Raw genomic sequence first — 19466 nt, 5'->3', positions numbered from 1 at the left:
GAATCCTGCAGCTGCACCTTCAATCCAGGGGGCACATTGCTCCAATAGCTTTTCTGGTTGCAGGCCACACAACTCTCTTAGGGGGGCACTGTATGCCGAATGTTGCTGCTTTTGTCAAACATCAGTCATTGCCTGTATCTCTTTCTCACTGGGGTTTCCGGCTGCAGCGCTGTCTTCACCATACCCTGATATAGTTCCTTAGGCTGTCCTGGGTTTCAGCATGCCCTTGGGACTGTTTCCTTGAGCTGCCGTCTTTGAAACAAATTGGCACTTTTCTATTCCTCAGAAAACCCCAGGCTGTCTTTCCCATTGTCTTATGTTCAAAGCCCCTGGATTCTTTTTCTGGGCACTAATTTCTTCAGCAGCTACCCCCTCCTAGGCTAAAATTTTACACGTGTACCTCTTTGGGTCATATTGCAAGTTTCCCAATATTTCCATTGTGTTGTTTTATGTTCCTGATTCTCACTTGGCTAAAAGCAGCCAGTGAGTGGTAGGTACCCACTGCCACTTTGGCAATACTTTGCTGCCTTAACGATTTTTTCCACCAGATAAGCTGGCACATCACCTTTAAATTCAGCCTCCACCAAAGTCTCAGGAAATGGACAAATTGCAGTCAAATTCTTTACTACACTATAATAAGAATAGCCTCTAGTCCAATGTCCCGTGGAATCCTCAATTCTGCTCAACACTTCATCAGCATAGCCTTTATGGTCCATGTTCCTCTCCGTATTTTGGCCTTCTGAGCCCTCAGCAGAATTGCTGAAGTTCACTGAGGGCACTGTTTGTAGCCGGCTTCAAACATTTCCAGATTGCTCTCATGGACCAATTCCTGAGACTTTTGAAGCACATCATCAGATATTGTCACAGCAAGGATCCCATTCTCACTACCAACTTTCTGTGTGAGCTTTCCCTCACTGTGAGAAATCCCTGAGATGATGAAAAAGCAATATGAAAAAGGAAGCAGGTGTATTTTGTCTCACAGTCTTGAAGGTCTGAGTAGTGGTTGTCTCCATTGCTCTTGGGTCTGTGGTGAGGCAGCGTGTCATGGTGTGGAAGGAGCATGGTGGACCCAAAGTGCTCATATCATGGCCAGGGAGAGCAAGAGAGCAAGAGCAAGGGGCTTGGGCCCCACAAGCATCTTCAAGGGCTGGGCTCTCTCTAATGACCTAAAGACCTCCCCTAGCACCCTCCCGGTGGAGGCTCCATCACTCCCTATAACCCACCCTGCAGAGAACACCTTTCACACGTGGACCTTTAGGGGACACATAAATTGCAAAGTATAGCCCCCTATATTGTAGAAAGATCCAGAACCCCTGATGGTTCCACCTACCACCTCTTTACTCACACTGCAGAGAAATGTGCTCCATCCTCCTTTTTCTTCCGAAGCTCAATCTCAGAAACTGACCATTTCTTTCAGGAACACTTGCTCCTTTTTTTGCTCCTTCATTTTTCTACCCTCACTTTTCATGGACCCCTGTACCTTAAAACCTCTCCCGTCTTCTTCTCACATTGGTAAGACAAAACGTAGCCCTAAATTCTACGGAAAAGGAAAATGTTGGTATTTTGTCTTGTTTTGGGAAAGGAAAGCCTCCCATGAAATCAGACAAGCACTACCGACTTTCCAAATCTCTGAAAATGCAAGCTTTTGCTCAGACAGCACAGAACTCAGCAGTCCTTCACCAGCCCTCACCTGCCCTGATTTTAACTGCTTTTAAAGTTATTTGGTAATATATTCAATGACTGCTGCAGCATTTTTGCCATTGAATTTCATGGAAACACAGAGTGTTTCAAGTTTAAAGCCCTAAGGATTTTTGTAGGCTCTAGTTTCCAATGTATTTTTTCAAGTATCGTGTCCCCAATATATAGCAAAATGCAAGCTTTTGCTTAGACAGCACAGAACTCAGCACTCCTTCACCAGTCCTCACCTGCCCTGATTTTAACTGCTTTTAAAGGAAGCCAAGTTATTTGGTAATATATTCAATTACGATTGCGGTTATTTTCACTATAACAATTCATTGCAAACACAGTGTTTTAGTAGCACCAGGAGTTAATTTTACAATTTGTTTCTGGAATCCAACTACAATATCTGACCAGGACTCTATTGGGAATGGGGTCAGTTCTATGTCAACTTTTAAGGTATAGGCAGCAGTTAGTTTTCCTTGTGGCCAATTTAACATGTAATTTTTGTTTCCTTAGGTTTTTCCAGCTTATCTAAAGAAGCGTCTCTTCCGCCAGGTATGTCAACATTAATTATTCCCTGTAGTCGCCCTGTTTATGAATATGAGTTTGGAGAATCAGCAGCAGAGATGCCACCTTCTGAGTAGTTTCATTTTGGCTTGTCTTGATCTGGTGGTGTTCAAGCCTGCATACTGCAAGTCAGCTCTGTCTTAAAATGTGTCATGGAACCAGGCACTTGTGTCTATCAAAATACCTTGGTGTTTTCCTCATTCTGTGAAATGGGTTTTGTATGCTGATTTTGTATCCTGAAATTCTTCAGCATCTGAATAGTCTCTCTTTTTTTTTGTGTGCAATTGGAGATCCTTTATGTGAAAGTAAGAGAAAACCAACTCAGCTTAGTTGAAGCAAAATACGCAGCCTAGATATCACGTTTCCGGGAAGTCTAGCTTGAGATCAGGCTTCCAACAGGGCTATATTCAGTTGCTGAAGAAAAGCCAACAGCCCCCCACATCTCTCATTTATTTGTTTCTGTTGTTGATGATGGGTAACTGATTTATTTCCTGGCTTCTGCTTTACCAATAGAACTTTCCTGGTTCCTGTTTTATGTCACCTTCAACATTCTTTTTCAGTCTTCTGGTGCATGTGTGGAAGTTTGTCTTAGGACACACCTAGTGGTTGAATTGCTGGTTGAGGAGGTGTGAGAACATTCAAGTAACAAGATACTGCTGATACTTTCCCAGTTAGACAGCTCACTTGACTCCCCTGGGGACCATCTCAGACATTCCACCTTTCCTCCAATTGTCAGATTTTTCTTCATCTTTCTGGCTCTCTTCTCCTCTCTGTCTGCCCAGTACAGAAGGTACAAGATGGGATATATGGGTATGAGGTGCTATCTTTGTGGTATGCGCTTTTATACTTAATAATTTGGTGGATCATATCTTAATATACTTATTAGTTGAATTGCTTCACAGTTTTTGGAGTGCCTGTTCTGTCCTTTGCCCATATTTCAATTCGACTTTGTCTTTTTCTCTTTGCTTTGTTGGAGTATCTTACAGATTAGAGAATCAGTCCCCTTGTTGTCCCAGGTATTACAGACTGCAGATAGCTTCAGTTTTTTTTTTTTTCCTATTTGGTCGTCTTCATTGTGTTTTCTGCTGTTTGTCTATTACAAGGAGCAATAACAATCTTAACATCAGATACTATCTTTTTAAGTTATAGAATATCAGCATAATCTTTACTCATTAATTTCAAATTTATGATCCTGGCAGAAAATCAGGACATCTTCGTATTTTTTTATCATTTCTTCATTTTTGGGTAAATATTAATTACAGTGATTTTTAAAGTCACTCTTTGGTAACTATGTCTGAAGAAGTTACTAGTCTTTTCCCGTTATGTGTTTCTTCTCTCTCTCTTTCTCTCTCTCTCTAATTTGTCCTATTTTATTATGTCTCCTAACTTCTCATGTATCAGAGATTATGAATTAGAGAACCTTTGGAATATGATCAGGTCCTCCCTGGAGGGTTCTGCTTTTTTTCTGGCAGGTAGATGCGATCCAGATAAAACTAAAGTTTAGTTTTATGCTTTTCTAGCTAAGATTTTCCTCTTACTACTAGGTTATGACTTATGGAGTCTGAACTTATGTCAGGGTGTTCACCAAGGGCCTCCTGTTTGCTGGGACATCATGAATTCTTGCTGTAGTTCTGCTTGTAGTCCTACAAGGCTATTGAAATTTTAGTTTAGTTTTTCAAGCCTCTAGTTTCCACTTTCTTCTGTGTTCCCAGCTTCTCATCCTGGATCAGTCAGTGAGTTGAGGGGAATTTGTAAACTGACTTAGGCTCCTCCTCTGCAGTTTCAACTTCTCTGGGATTTTTCTTTCTCAAGTTCTAGCCCCTCTGGCAGCCTTGAAATTTGGACCCCTTCCTTTCTCCTTATCCCAGTGGCCTGTTGACTGCTGTGTGGGCTCTGGGGACCCACCCCACGACACGGAAATATCTGAGGGAGAAGCAGGCTGGAGTGTGCAGCGGCTTCCTGTGCTCCTATCACACGTGTTGGCCTTGTCGTCCTGCTTGTCCCACTTGCCCTCCAGTTCTGGATGCCACAGTTGGCTCTATTTTGTACAGCCTTAGTGGCTGTTTCAGGTGGGAGGTTTGGTGCTATAGTAGTCACAGTTTCCATGGCATGTTCTCAGTGTTTTCTTTTTTATGCTTTGTTAGCATTTTCCCCATATCCAGTGCTCACAGAGAAGATGAGATGTATTCCAGAAGCCCTCTGCAGAGAACTGTTCTCGCAAGAGGAAGCACTTGAACAGTTAGTGCAGAAGGAGATGGGCTCCGTTGGTCAAGGCATACTGATCTTCTCTAGGAGCTGGTCTGTGGATCTGCACTTGCCAAAGAACGAGGAAGTCATCTGTGATGCGCTTCTGATTTCCAAAGACAATCCACCGGTCCTGTACACCTTCCTCAGGATGGAAGAGGAGTTAGAAAATGGTTCCACTCTCCACAGGGAACTAGATAAGAAGATAAAGGGGTATTCTTCCCAAACTGCCCGAAGTTTAAAGCAGATGCTTGTAAAACTTGGTAATTACACTGCGAAAATATGTATCATGACGAAGATATTCTGCTTGAGCCCTAAGGGAAAAATAATTGCCTTTTATGATTCAAGTGAGAAAGCATTTTATCCTGCGTCCTACCACGTTGCAACATTCGAAACCATGGTAGACCAGCTGAACGCTCTTTTTATGGTCTTCGGGTCTGTGAGTGAGCAGTGGGCCTCTGAGATTTTCAATTAGTATAGATTGCTTATAGGAAAATTCCCTGAGGAAGTTTAAATGGTGTCAAGGCCTCATCCAAATCATGGAAGGTGCACTGGGCTACTGAGAGATTTTTCATCATAAAGAGGATGATGATCTCCAAGTCTGAAAAATGATCTCCAAAAATGCTGTAAGCGAAGCAACTTCACCTAATTGGAAAAATAAATGTAGCCTGTGTTGACTTCTTCCTGAGCCTTTGGGGATTATGACTGTGGAGATTTTAGAATTCAAGTGTTCCAGACTCGGAACATATGTAAAAAGATTTTTACATATGTAAAAAGATTACGCTTAAGGGTGATTAGGAAACTTAATCAGTTCACTATTCTGTGCACGATAGTTATTTACTCGGTTCATGGTTCATGGGTAGACTTTGTTCCATTTTTGGATCAGGACAGATTGCCGTCCCTTAACAAGAATGAGAACTGTCCAGGAACTACTCATAGAACTTTGTAACTTGGAAAATATCATTGTTGATGAAAGTCATAATTTCCCCAGTGGGAATGAAAAAGAAGGGAAATGTCATCTCCCCCAAAGACCCCAGGAATTCTTTAGGTCTTCTTGGACTACTTTACCTCTGCTCACTTGGAGGAGTCGAAACTTTCCTGATCACTCTCGTAGCACCCTTAAATACTCACCCGAAAAGTTGTTTTTCTACAATTGGTTCTGAATAAGGCATGTGAGTGGATGAAATCCTAAAAAAGCTCTCTCACTCATCTCTGGGGAAAAGCAGCTGAAGGAAGTAGAAAGCCTCACAGATATGGAGAGTTTCCCTAAGAAAAGGAGCACCAGGGTTTGGCGTTTCTCCCTCATCAGAGATGAGCTGGGAACTGCCATGAATCCAGTGGACCCAGATACATCCTGGCCGGGGTGTTCTGAGTCCTCATCCAGGAGGCTCAGTGGGACCTTGGAACAGAGAATAGAGCTGGGAGCCCTGCAAGGCGCAGTCGAGAGGAGAGGAGCAACGCCCTCAGAATTCCGGGAAGAAGTAAACGTTACACAGACCAAATTTACAAGCCTCATTGTCGTTTGAATGTAAAAGATAATGACCTGTGCTGGTCATTATCCTGGAAGACGCTATGCATGTTACTGTTCCGGTCACTGTATTGTTCCTGCAATCCTTGGTCTGTGTGGGAGCCATGTGGGATAGGTTTCCACATCCCCAAAACACAGCACGGAGGTTGCAAATATTTCATAGGAATTGCTTGCGTCAGTATTTATCGAACATGCAACAGTTTTGAAAGGAGCAGTGCCATGAAGGAAATGGATGTCAATGTGTTCTCTCAGGAGAGCCAAGTCCTAAAGCTCAAAAGCAGTCATTCATGGCAGTCAATGCTTCACAGTAAACCAGCCTCGCTGACACCCACCTGTTATCCCAGTGACTTGGGAGGCTGAGGCAGGAGGATCCTGAGTTCAAAGGCAGCCTCAGCAAAAGCGAGGCGCTAAGCAACTCAGTGAGACCCTGTCTCTAAATACAAAATAGGGCTGGGGATGTGGCACAGTAGTTGAGTGCCCCTGAGTTTAATGGCCGGTATACCCCCAACTATCTATCTATGTATCTATCGATCGATAATGAGCCGGAGGCCTGAGGTTCAACCAGATTTTATGGAGTTGGAGTACAGTCATGCATATAATGTATCCCTTTAATGCACAGTCATACGATGAGTTTAATTAATCTTTTTTTTCTATGTTTGAGCATTTTCTCTTCATATCATTTCCAGTACTGGAAATATAGATGTGTAATGACTTTTAGAGAGTCCAATTTTGTTTCTGCATTTTTGCAAATTGGACTCCATGAAAGTACATTACCATAGCGTTGTGTTGACTTTCTACCGAATTATTGTGCGTATAGATAAAAATGGCGAAACTCCCTCCATAAGTGAGAGTCTTTCTGGTAGATCTGGGATTGGAAGGATGCCAGTCTGAGTGGTCCACATTTGTATGTGTTGTTGTCCGAAGTATTCCTTTTGAATACAGTGAATCTGCTGAGAATCGTTATGCAAATGCAACTATCTTTTGGACCCTTGAGGGTTCATCATTACCCTGAGGTAATTTCATACACCAGTGTCTGTCATGGGAATTGCATGGTTATGTCTTTGCGATGAGACTGGAGCTCTTCTCCTCCCAGTTCATGAATGGTGATTCAGAGGAAGGACATCTGCATCCTGAGGACCGAGAGGAATGAGGATGGACTCTGATCCAGGTACGAGGGAGAAAGCGCCACCCTGCTTGTCCTTTCTTCCTCTTTGTCGCTTCTGGGTCCTTTAGTCTCTGTGACTTGGAGCTCCTCCTACCCGCTGCAGTTTGCTATCTCCAAATGTCCTTGATCTTCATAAATGGACAAGTTTTATTGGGAGGATGAGGAAAAGCCAAATAAAATATTTGGTGAATGATGATTTTCCGCAAGAGAAGAAATAGAGGGAAATGTCGGAGGAGGATCCCGTGTTGAACTCTACATTACTTAGCTTCTTTTCCTTGGAGTTGGCTGGAGCATCAGAATAATGACTAGCTTGTGCCTCAGTCTAGCAGGAGACCAACTTTGGGAGGCAAGAGCCAATGCTGGGTCAGGAGTGTTTCCAAAGGGCTTAGAGGAAATGCAAGGGCATAAAACACACTGTGATTAGAATTTTAGGAGAGCACTTTAAGTCATAGTATAGTTCCAGTAAAGAACTATTCGAAGGTACAAGAGGGAGCTTTATACTGAGTGGGGAAATAGGACTGGAGATTCAAAAGAAAGTCTCTTCATGATGGATCACTGGGCACCTGGGTGTAGGGTCAAGAAAGATTGACGCGTCTCATCTGCTGGGCTGCATTACACCAGGGGAAGTGAAATTGAGATACAGCCTGGTCTGGCCTCTTCCAGTGAGGAGGGGGTGAAATCACCTAAATTGAGATGTTTTCTTCTTTCAGGGTGGTCTGAAACTTTTGAATCTCAGCTGAGTCTGTCCCAGTGTCTTCCATGTTGCAGACTAATATCTTCTAGGAAAGGTCTAGAACAGAAAGCCGATTTTCAATTTTCTTTCCAGCTGCCAGTTTACTTTAGGAGAGAGGGAGATAGTTTAAAACATTGATTTATAAACTGATGAAAATTTTGTACTGCAGCTAGGGTATATCAAGAGGCAATGTCACAAGCCTGTTGGGGAATGAGTTTCAGCTGCCTTTAGAAATCATCCATCTTTGTGCTTGCAAAACCCAGATGATTGTCAGAAATGGTAGAGCAGGTAGTTTAACACACAGGTAGATGTCCCTACTTCACCAAGAACTTGTCCACATATGACTTCCAGCTATGAGGCCTAAACATGTGCACATGAGCAAGCTTCTCAAAGGATTCTGATGCTCTTCCCATGTTGGAACCACTGATTTAGACACGATAGGGAGAGCATTAGACTGGAGGACATGGTGGGTTAATTGACTCCCTCTTCTCAGCTTCTCAGGTGTAGAGGAGATACACCTATAGAAAGAGTACAGGCATTCAGCTCATAGAATATGAAAGGAGAGACCGTGAGTAATTTCTCTTGGAAAAATCACTAAGGTCCCAATGGACCACAACATAATCATTCAAGATCAGGTGCAATGTTAGATGACCTTTCCCACCCCTGCCCCCGACTTTTTTCACCTAGATTTTGTCTAGGAATTGTTACTTAGAAAAGGAAGTGTAGATGTTTGAGGAGGGAAATGTGTTTTTTACCTTCACATATTGAACCTTTTCAGTGTGAGATGCGACAGCATGTGACATAGGCATGTCTTATGTATATCCAAACTTGTGTCAAGGGTCAGGTAATTAGAATATTAGGACTCCTGTAGTTGCACCTTCAAGAAAATATTTTATTTACCTGAAATCTTTCTAGTCCTTAACAAAAAAGGTGTTTAAACATTCCACAACGAGGATCTGAGATTGAAGAGTGATTGCATATCTGGTTTTCACTTCTTTGGGCTCAACAAATTCCATTTATTTGGAACAAGTGCTCTCCATGAGATAATAGAAAAACAACATCGTTCTTTTCACCAGATTTTTAGGATACAGGTTAAGGAGAGGTGACCCAGAGGGAAATTCTCTTATGTTGTGTTACGGGAGCTTTATTCTCTTTTTGAAGTGTTAACTGAGACTGATACAAAACAATACCAACACATTTTATAATCTCTGATGTTTTCATTCTAGAACCACCAGGATGTTCGTGATATCCTGCCAAATTCTCCTGGAATTTGGCATGAAGGACCGGAGGGGATAAAAAGTCAGCAAATGCATCCTCCTCCCAGGGAATTCTGAAATTCTCTAGAAGCAGAGCTGTGGGCCTGGACTTGCAAGCCAAGCAGGGAGTCATCTGGGATTCTCTGCTGATCCCACTGAACAGCATCTCCTTCCTCTGCATTGTCCTCCGGGAGAAGGATGCAGAAGGGTAGGTCTCCTTGCACCCACTTCCTCTTTCCTTTGAAGTAGAAGCTGGTGAACGTGGGCAGAATAACAGGAAAAGTTTGTGTCATTACCAGGGTCTTCTACCTGAGATCTGAGAGCCATGCAGAGTGCATGGAAGGAACCATTACTCTGGTCCTGTTATCTTGCAGACACCCAGGATTGTCTTGAGATGCTCCATTTCTTTCTTGAGCTTGGCCGTGAGATTTTAAATTTGCTAACCAGCTCTGCCACGCGACCAGTGCTGGCTTCATGAAAGAAGGTTTGGTTCATAAGTAATTGCTAGGGAGTTTAAAATTAAAAGACAAGACTCTCATTAATACCAGCTTTAATACCAGCTCCAAGACGGCTTCTCCTAGCTCCTGCCTCCAGCCACCTAATGCTGTGGTGAGGTTTACAGAAGAGACTAGCGAGAGAGGGAGAACACGCCAGGGAGTGGGCTTTTATTGGGGAACAAAAAATTCCAGAGAAAATCCCATCCAATGAAGGTTAAGGGGGGCAGCATCCCAAGGTCAAGATTTGGTCTTCAGGGCAGTGGCCAGGCACGCCTCTGCACTGACAAGCCCTCGGACCTGGGACAGGGTGGGGAAGGCTCAGACACAGCTGTGTCTAAGTGCCTCTCACCCAGCCAGGGAGGTACCTCAAATCACGTGCGAGGATGGCCTCCCACAACCAGCCTCTGAAGAACTTCATCTGGTAAGCAGTTGGATCTTATACCTATATGTGTTATCTAATCAGGGATTATTTTTCTGCTAAGCCAACTTGTTGCTTGAGAATTACATGGTGAAATGATTTGTGACAACGGTACCATATTCAGGGGAGCACAAAAGAGTAATTTTCTCCTTTATAAAGTGAAGAAAAGCTGAGTGTGTCATTTTCTTGTTACAGTAATAAAAGGATCTGGGAGGCAGTGTCCCGGAAAACCTTCAAGAAGAGGGACTTTGAAGACGTTCAACACATCACTGTGGATGAAGCTCAGAATTTCCACACTGAAAATGGGGACTTATATGGGAAGGCAAAAGCCATCACTCAGAGGGAAAAGGAAGCCCAGAAATTCTCTGGAACTTTCTGAACCATTTTCAGACCAGCCACTTGGATGTTAGTGGTCTCCCTCCTCTTTCATCCCAGTAGCTAAGAGCTCACCAGAGTGATCCCCAATGCAGATGAAGTCGCCCAATACCTACCAGAAGTGATGAAGGTCATTAGAAGAAAACCACCATGCAACATCCCCCATGGGTCCTTGGAGGTGCTTATGAAAGCTGAACAACTTCGGGGTTGTAAGGAACTATGCAAAGCCACGCTGGTTGGTGGGAAACAGAAACCATGAGACCCTTTTTTATGTAATTGGGACTTTGCATTTTCATGCTCATGTTTCTGACAGGAGGCATGAGTACGTTAAATGCCAAACAAATTAAATTTCAGATGGCTAGAACATAACAGGTAGTTCATGCCTTGGAGGCTTTTCTACTACCCCTCAGCATATCAAGGACAAAGTAGAAGGCTGTTCTTCTATCTCAGTACATTGTGGACAAACCTGATAACGGACAACAATCATCATTTGAAAGGTCATGAGAATTTTAGGCACCACATTGATTATATCAACTAGAACCCAAGCCCATATTTCTGGCCTCTTAGAAAACCTAATCATTATGCTTATTTTACAAAGTTCACCACATGTAGCCTCATTTTTACATTTAGGAAAGTTAAAACATATAAAAATATATTCTTCTCTTTTTATAAGCCCTTTCTTACTTTACATAGGGATATATGATGAGCAGAGTTAATATTGGTGGAAAGTGGATTGATGTTTAGAACTTACTTTCTATTGAGAAAGATTATAAAGATATGAGAACTAGTGCACCTTCACTGAGAAACAAAGAAGCTCTTTGAGAAAGCAGCTCAACCAGTTTTATGAGAATAAATTTAGGAATTAATTAAAATAGCTTTATAAGATATAGTTTTAGAATAATGTTAGAAATATTATTTTATTTAGATTCTTAAGTTTAGAAATTCTTAAAGTTTTTAGTTGTACAGGTTTCTGATATGTTTTAAAAATGATTCATAAACTTTAGGATATTTTAAATATAAGATTTAAAGGGACTTTTTTAGATGGGAATTTTAGATTAAGAAATAAAGTACAAGTGTACTTTAGGTTAATGATTGGTTAGGAGACTTAGAGTCTGGTTACGTAGTTTGGCATTAGTTAATAAGAAAATAACATCTTGGGAAAAATAGTAAATCTTGGGAAAAATCTGAAAAATGTAAATTAGTGATGTATTTTATTAATGATTCTGTACTTTTAATAATTACATAACTGAAGGTCATATCCTGGAAAAATGTAAATTAATGTTACATTTTTTGTACCCCCAATCATGGTTAAGGAAATGTCATGTCTTGCCAAAGTTTTAAATTGTATAATCAATGATGTATTCTGAATCTATAATGATGAGAAAAATTGTAATAAAAGATGACCCAGAGAAAGCTGCATTAGCTCTCTCTCTCTGGAGATTGCTCGAACGGAACGACTCCTGTCTCATCTTTTCGCCAACGTCACTCATCCTTCAGGACTCCCTGGACCCCGCTAGGGCAGGACCCTGGCAATACATAAGTAGGGAGGGAAGAATAAAAGTATTGACTCAGTGATTGTCCTCCTTCTCTTTCATAGCATAGTGAGCTGAATGTTATGAGCTGAATGTTTGTATGTCCTCACTCTCACATTCACACATGACAGCCCTTGTGCCCAGTGTGCAGATGGGGCCGTCATGGAATTAAATCAGGTTAAAGATACCATGTGGGCAAGACCCTGATCTATAGGATAGTGTCCTTAGAAGAAGAGATGCCAGAGAACTTGCTTCTTCTTCCTGTGTGCACAGACAAGAGGTCCTCTGAGCACACAGAGGGCAGAAACCTGCAGGCCAAGAGAGGAAGTACAGGGTGAAACCACCTTGATCTTGGACTTCCCAGCCACCAGAACTATGGGAAATGAATTTCTGAAGTTGAAGCCACTCCGTCAGTGGTATTTCCTTATTGCAGACCAAGAACATCATTACAATCATATAGTTAGCCTTCCGTCTAAAAATACTGGCACTAAATCTTAGCACAGGGTAGGAGTGTAGCTCAGGGGCAGAGTGCATGCTTAGCATTTGTGAGACCCAATGTAAAGCTCCAGCACCAGAAAAAGACAACAAAAACCACAATAATAACAAAAATCATTGACAATGTTAATGCAATTATTTATTTGCTTTATTCTGGTCCAAACATTCTGAAAGGTTGTTCTAAGCACTAGCCAGAAAATATCTGGATAACTGATGGGAATCTGGAATATTACGGGACTGATATTTCACTTACTGTGAATGTATTCCCATGTTCTAAGCTTTGAGCTTTTCTGCCTGTTGTTCTCCCATCTGTGTTTACTCAAGGAATTCTAGGAGCTCTCCTTGAAATCCTAGGCTCCTCTAGTTTCAGCAAAATAGGGAGGAAAATATTTCTTATTTCTTTCTGAGTGCATTAAATCAGATACAACTGAGGCCCATCTCCTAGGTCCTGCCTCAGCCCCAGGGTCATCCATTTGTCCGTGGAGCTCTGCGTCCTTCAGTGGAGAATGGTAGCAGAAACCAGGATCTGGACACTGGCTGTGCTGGTTGCTACTTGTTAGCTTACTTTGTTGCTGCTGACTTTGAAGCTTTTGTCATCTGTACTGTCCATCCTGGCACATACTGACCACAGGTGGCAGATGAATACTTGCAGTGTGGTTGGTCCAAATTGGGATATGGTGTGAGCATGAATCTGCACTGGATTCAATAATTTGGTATGGAGAATGAAAATATCCCCTTCATCATGTTTTTATCATTATTGTATTTTATAACCATTTCATTATATTTTATAATCATTATATTTTCAAATCATTATATATACTCTTTAAAAAATGTGGTTACTGGAAAATTTTAAACGATGTAAGTATCTTGCATTATACTTCTGTAGAGCAGCCATGGTGTTCTCATTATTAAAATGAGTGTGGCTAGATGTGGTAGCACTCGCCCATAATCCTAGTGGTCGGGGAGGCTGAGGCAGGAGGATTGTGAGTTCAACGCCAGCCTCAGCAATTTAGCAAGGCCCTAAATAAAATATTTTTAAAAAGTGCTGGGGATGTGGGCAGTGGAGAAATGCCTTGGGTTCAATCCTTGGTATAAACAATAACATTCATAATAATAATAGTAAATGTTCAATGCTTCACTAGAGCAGAGGTTCTCGACAAGGTAGAGGGGGAGGGTATTTTGCCTTTTAAGGTACATAATGTCTATAAAGTTGTTTTTAGTTGTCACAACTATAGGGAGTGTTAATGGTACCTGATGGGTTAAAGCCAGGTATGCTGCTAAGCATCCAATAACTTCCTCTTCTGTACTGCTAGTGGGCTGGTAGGTTGAATGAAGAGACCTGGGGTAACCTGTGCCTCCAATAGGGATCCTAAACTTTCTAAGATGGTGAAGTAACACCGTTGCAAAGGCTGTTTATTCCTTGTGAAGTGTAGAGAATACCAAGGTGAAGTATAGGAACAGTGTCCTTTGAACAACAGCCTATCTTCAGAGGTCTTAGCTTGTCTTCAATTCTATGGATGTATATTGATCAGTTGACATATTACTAACTGCTTATATAAATCTAGTAGTGGGGGTTTCCAAGATTCCCATGGGAAAACAAATAAAAACTAAAACACCACCTCTTATTCTGTAAACATCCTAACTCTTTAAGAAACATTCCAGGCATGAAGAAAATCAGAATATATAAGCTGAGTGGTTATGAAAAAGACACAAGTCTCCAAAACTTGCACAAGTTTGTGAAATGCATTGTTTGGTCTGGAAAATCTCTTCAGAACTCTGAATCTCATGATGCTTTCTGGTTAAAAACATTGCAAAAGAGAAAATCTTTACTCAAAAGTAAATGCAAAATCAGAGTAGAAAAACATATAAACATGACAATCTAATTAAATGTAAATAATATTTCATCTTTCAAATATTAGCCATTTCTCTCTCTAAAAGTGTTTTGGGTTTGAGAAATGGGAACATGTTTTTGGGAGTGTGGTCCTGGTGCTGATAAAGAGGTAAGAGATTCAGCCTGGTGGTGGTTCAGGCCTGTAATCCCAGCCAGCCAGGAGGCTGAGGCAGGAGGATTGCAATCAGAGCCAGACTCAGCAACTTAACAAGGCCCTAAGGAACTTAGCGACACCCTGACCCTATATCAAAATAAAAAACAGAAAAGGAGAGGGTAGCCCAGAAGGGAAAAGGGAGAGGAAACAGGAAGGATCATGAACTGAAATCAATTTCCACGTATATATGAGTCTGTGGGACAAAACCAACTACTGTGTATAACCATACATTTCTAATAGAATATAAAAGAAATAAAATGGGCTGGGGTGTGGTTCAGTGATTAAGCACCCCATGAGTTCAATCTCCAGTACCAAAAAAAAAAAAAAAAGAAAAAAGAAAAAAGACATTCAAATTAAAATTCAGCCAGAAATGTGTAGTACTTAAATAATTTATGACTCTCTATCAAGACTTTGAAGGATGTTTTGGAAGGCTGTGTTATTATGTGGTAGGATGAATAGGAAAAAATCAACCGTGAAGCTTCTAATTAAGGTATTGCCTTTGTGAAAATTGTTCCCTGAATGCAGGCTCCACAAAGTAGTTATCTTCTCTGTGATGCTCCAACGTGTGAATGAAGATGCAAAGAAGACACTTTCAAGACTTTTGCATTGCTTAGGAATTTCAAAATAGCCCCAGGAAGCTATGAAGTCACATGGGTGTATTACCTACAATAAATATGCCAATAGACGACCCCAAACAAGGCCTTCCAGAGCTGAGCGAAGGTGGAATGACTATCACTGGTTTACATAGTTTTTAAAAAAAATTTTTGGAGTCTACATATGGGATATTATTAGGCAAGATGAATTTGGGACAAATGGGAGAAGAAGTGAAGCAAGCTACTATCATGATAACCTTCACCAGAACAACTCACAGGAAGTGTAAAGAAAATACAATAAAATTACATATGTGTTGAGAGCCACAGCGGAAGGGGCCCCAGCAAACTTCCAGCTGCCAGCAAACTTCTAGCTGTCAGCTGATGATTGGCTCACAGCTGCCCCAGCAAACTTCTAGCTGCCAACTGATTGGCTCCTCTGCGGTGATGCTCATTGGGCTGTTTCCCCGCCCTTTCAGACCACAGAGCTGGGGGACTTTTTTTTGGCTCTGCCCACATGACCCAGCCAATCAGCCTCAAGAGCAGGAGGAGTGGGGGAGTTTGAGAGGCTTGTGGGAAGCTGGTGGCAGTTGGGCTCTGAGGGTTTTTCCTGAGGAGCTCTGTGGTTTGGCGTGTGTTCTAAAAAATAAAGTTTGTTTCTTTTGACAAGTGGCTCCTGAATTGTGCCCAGCCAGACTGCGGCACATATGAATACAGATAATGATAACTAGGAAAGAAAAGGGGAGCATAGTAGGGAAGGATAAAATCTGTAAACTACTATTATTTTATTTTATTGAAAGTACCTTGCACTCATGATGAATGTTTTCTGGGTTTTGCCACATATTTCAATGTTAAAGTTACTTTTTACGTGCAAGGAGTATGAAGAGTTTTCCCCATATGGGAACATAGTTTTTTAAAAGATGACAGACCCCATGAATTAAATGTCTTTTTTTAATTGAAAAGCTATCCAAATGTCTAGTTACATTTCTCCCCTCCAAATCCACAAACTGGGTAATAAATGAGTCTCTAGGCAACATATTCAAAGCTGACATTCAAGAAAAAGAAAAAAAAAAAAAAAACAAGTTTGAGAGTTCTGGTTGGTGTGGAGTTCCTGGCAGGGCCCTGTGGGTGGCATTAGCTGAGTTCGGAAATAAAGTTTGTTCCTGCTTGAAAAAAAAAAAAAAAACCAAGTTCTCTGGTCCAATTAAGGAAGCCCTGCTACATACAGGCTAATCTATCCCAGTGGTACTGATTGACTCCAGGAGGCTGGAAGACATCCTAAGAACCCCAACTCAGAACATTTACTTTCAAGTAGCCTTTTTCCAGTTTCCAACTCATGAATAAAGATAATATTTTGTTAATTCCATTTCAGAAATTATTTTGCCAACTTTTCAAAGCTCACCCAAGTTAACTGGACAATAAACTAGGCAGAAATTGCTTTACAAAAGGAGGGAAAGCCCAAAATTCCCCTTTCTACAGAGAACCCACAGTTCCGTTGTATTCAGAATAAAGAAAGAAAGAAACTTTCTCTCACACTAGAAGAAATTCAGCCATAGGTTTGGAGTCTGTACTCAAACCACACATGCAGTAAGGACAGTTTTATGCTAATACAACTGATTTGCTTCTTCATTTCTCCTGTTTGTCTAGTACTAACAATTATAAACAGAGCAGTGCAACTACTATTTGGAACAATCCTTAGAGTGTTGCAGCGTCAGGTCCAGCATTTCACTTCTCTTCACACCACTGGTTCCCTTTGAGTACCTGGGCTTCCTCCTCTTCAGTTGTTTTTGATATTGAAGTTTTTGCGAATCTCCAAGTTTTCCCCTTGATCATGTGGGCAACTGTCTTGCATGGAGCATCAAGCAAACCGTTGATGTCTAAGTAGTTTGCAGCCAGAAGAAGTTCAAAAAGTGTTCCTTGGTCAAGTTTCAGGAATTCTTAGTCCCAAACAGGGATATATTCTGTTTGCTTTTCTTTGTTCTCATATTCCTCAGGAGGAGGAGGGTCATCCTTGTGGTGTGTGCACCACTGAATGACCTTTTCAAATATCGCTGCATTAACATTTGGTAGAGGAACTGGGTCATCACCTTCGTCATCCGTTCCCAAATCTTGCAACATGGTCTTGATTGTCACAGATTGTTTGGCAATTTCTATATCAACTTCAAATATCTCCCCATCAGAGCTCTGCAATGTAATTGAAGGCATGGTGTTTGGTCTCAAAAGACAGCGAACTCAGGTGAACGGGGCGGGGCAGCGTCCACACAAGGAAAGAAAAAGCTTACATAGACTTTTTCTTTTTAAAAATTAATTAATTAATTAATTTGAATTAGGTACATATGACATCAGAAAATGCATTTTGATTCATCGTACACAATTGCAGCACACCTTTTCATTTCCTTGGTTGTACACGATGTAGTGTCACACCCTATGTGCAGTCATATGTGATGATAACCTCAGGAAATGGCCAAGTACCTGGGGCTACAGAGTTATTCTGCTTATTCTGTCCCAGTGAAATTTGAAGCCGTCCTATTTCTCTGAGGAAATGATGAAACCTTTTGCGGTCTCAGTAACTTTTTGCAGATGGGGATGGGTGATCTCCAGCACCTGTCACCCAGAATCACTCAGCCCCTTCAGCTGAAGACCTGGAGAGGGTGCAGAGAGGAGACCTGAAGGCAGTCCTGCTTTCAACCAGCAGGGAAGAAACACAAGCGCTGAGCTCTCCCAGACCTGGCGAGGGCAGCAAACCTGGGTCCCCCACCTGCACAGCGACACCAGACAGTCACTGTAAATGCCCCGTGGATGTGGGGCAGGACCCAGACTCCAGCTTCTGCTGGCTCCTGCCTGGAAGAAGGGGAGGCGGTCTGGTGGGGGAGGGAGGGACAAGGGAGGTAGGGGAGTCACAAGAGGGAAAGGGGAGGGCGGAGACGGGAGGAGGGGAGGAGTCCCCAGGACGCCCCAGTTGCAGGAGCCTTTCTCTTCCTCAGCGGGATCCTGGAGGCACCGGCGTAGAGTACCTTTTCGTACGTCTGTAACATTTCAAAGTAAAAAGGAATCATTCTTAACTAGTTCTCCCAGGGTTGACTTTACTTGGTGAGTGGGACGTGTTTCTCGGGCACCCGGGGGCGTCCTTAGTTCGGAGGAGCTCCCCTCCCGGTGGTGACAACTTCTGGCTCCCAGGGGACTTCATTCCCCCACCCTGCAAAGGGCGGAATCTAATGACCAACCCGAGTGCCCAGATTTCTTGCGCGGGAAATTTGAAGATGCTCCCAGTGCCGCGGCAGATGCTGAATGAGAACCTCCCCTCCCCCACTCCGCAAAGGAGTTTATCTGGTTTCTTTTGCTTTGGTAGCTTTCGATTTTCCCGGATCTTGGCGGGTCTGGTCAGTTGTTAGTGAACGGCGAGGGCAGCGCCCCCTAGCTGCGGCTGAAGACCAGATTCCAGTCTGGTCTTCAACTCTGGGGAAAATGGGTGGGGCAGGCACCACTTCTGCATTCCTGGAGCTGTGGAGGGCCACAGAGAAATGTGGGGTAGGGAGGCAGGCAGGCACAGCTGAAGCATCTGTGACATCGTGCCCTTCCCAGGTGGGATGGGTTGAAGGAGAAGAGATGGCTGTGGCAGGATCTCAGGTCTCCTCACCAAGGGAAATGCATTCAGGGGAACTTGTTGGCCTGAGGATTCTTGGCAAGTGCAAATCGAGTCAGGCTGACCATACCTTAAATAGTGACCAGATGCATCCGTTTATAAGGCGCCACTCCTAAGATAATGGGGACATTATGGTCTTCTTAATCACCTCTCAAAAGTCCCTTCTCTCAACACTGTTGATTGGGGAGTTTCCAACACAGGGACCTTAGGGGACACATTTAACTTATCACATCCCTTTAACTTTCAGTGGTTGTTTCCTAAAATTAAGGGTGTTCACAGGACAACGATCAATATCAGGATGTTAACACTGATCCAGTACTACTACCTAAAGTACCTTTGGTGAATTGTATTGATTGTCCCCAAATCATCTTCATGGCAAGAAGCAGAACAGATTTTTCTCTAAGATTCTACCTAGGATTACACCTGACTTTTTAGCCTTTCATTCCTTTTAGTCTGACTTAATGTGGAATCCTCCTTCAGTCTTTATCTCTCATAATATATAAATACTGTTGAGGGCATGGGTCCATTGTTTTGCAATTTATCAATTTCTGTGGGTCATCTCATGGTTCCTTATGTTTATATTCAGCTTATGCATGCTTAGCAAGAATACCACGCACCTCAGTGTATCACATCAGAATGAATGTGATTTTGATTCATTCAATTACTGATATTAACTTTGATTACTTTGATAAGATGAT

At 42.3% G+C, this 19466-nt stretch overlaps 1 protein-coding gene and 1 pseudogene across 2 annotated transcripts in view; one reads left to right on the top strand and one right to left on the bottom strand.

Annotated features, from left to right (window-relative positions):
* LOC308636116 (protein SLFN14-like) overlaps nt 1-19466 on the top strand; it is a gene marked incomplete at both ends in the record, with an annotated part of 462924 nt that overhangs the window by 58115 nt on the left and 385343 nt on the right. The window lies entirely within an intron of this gene.
* LOC308636761 (S-phase kinase-associated protein 1-like) lies at nt 16851-17330 on the bottom strand (annotated as a pseudogene). The gene has a single exon. The product of its transcript is annotated as an S-phase kinase-associated protein 1-like (transcript).

This window comes from Spermophilus citellus (assembly GCF_964194105.1).
Source record: "Spermophilus citellus genome assembly, chromosome: 17".
Lineage (NCBI taxonomy): Eukaryota > Metazoa > Chordata > Mammalia > Rodentia > Sciuridae > Spermophilus > Spermophilus citellus.
The sequence above is the reverse complement of the archived record's forward strand: the minus strand, read 5'-3'. Positions and strand labels throughout refer to the sequence as shown.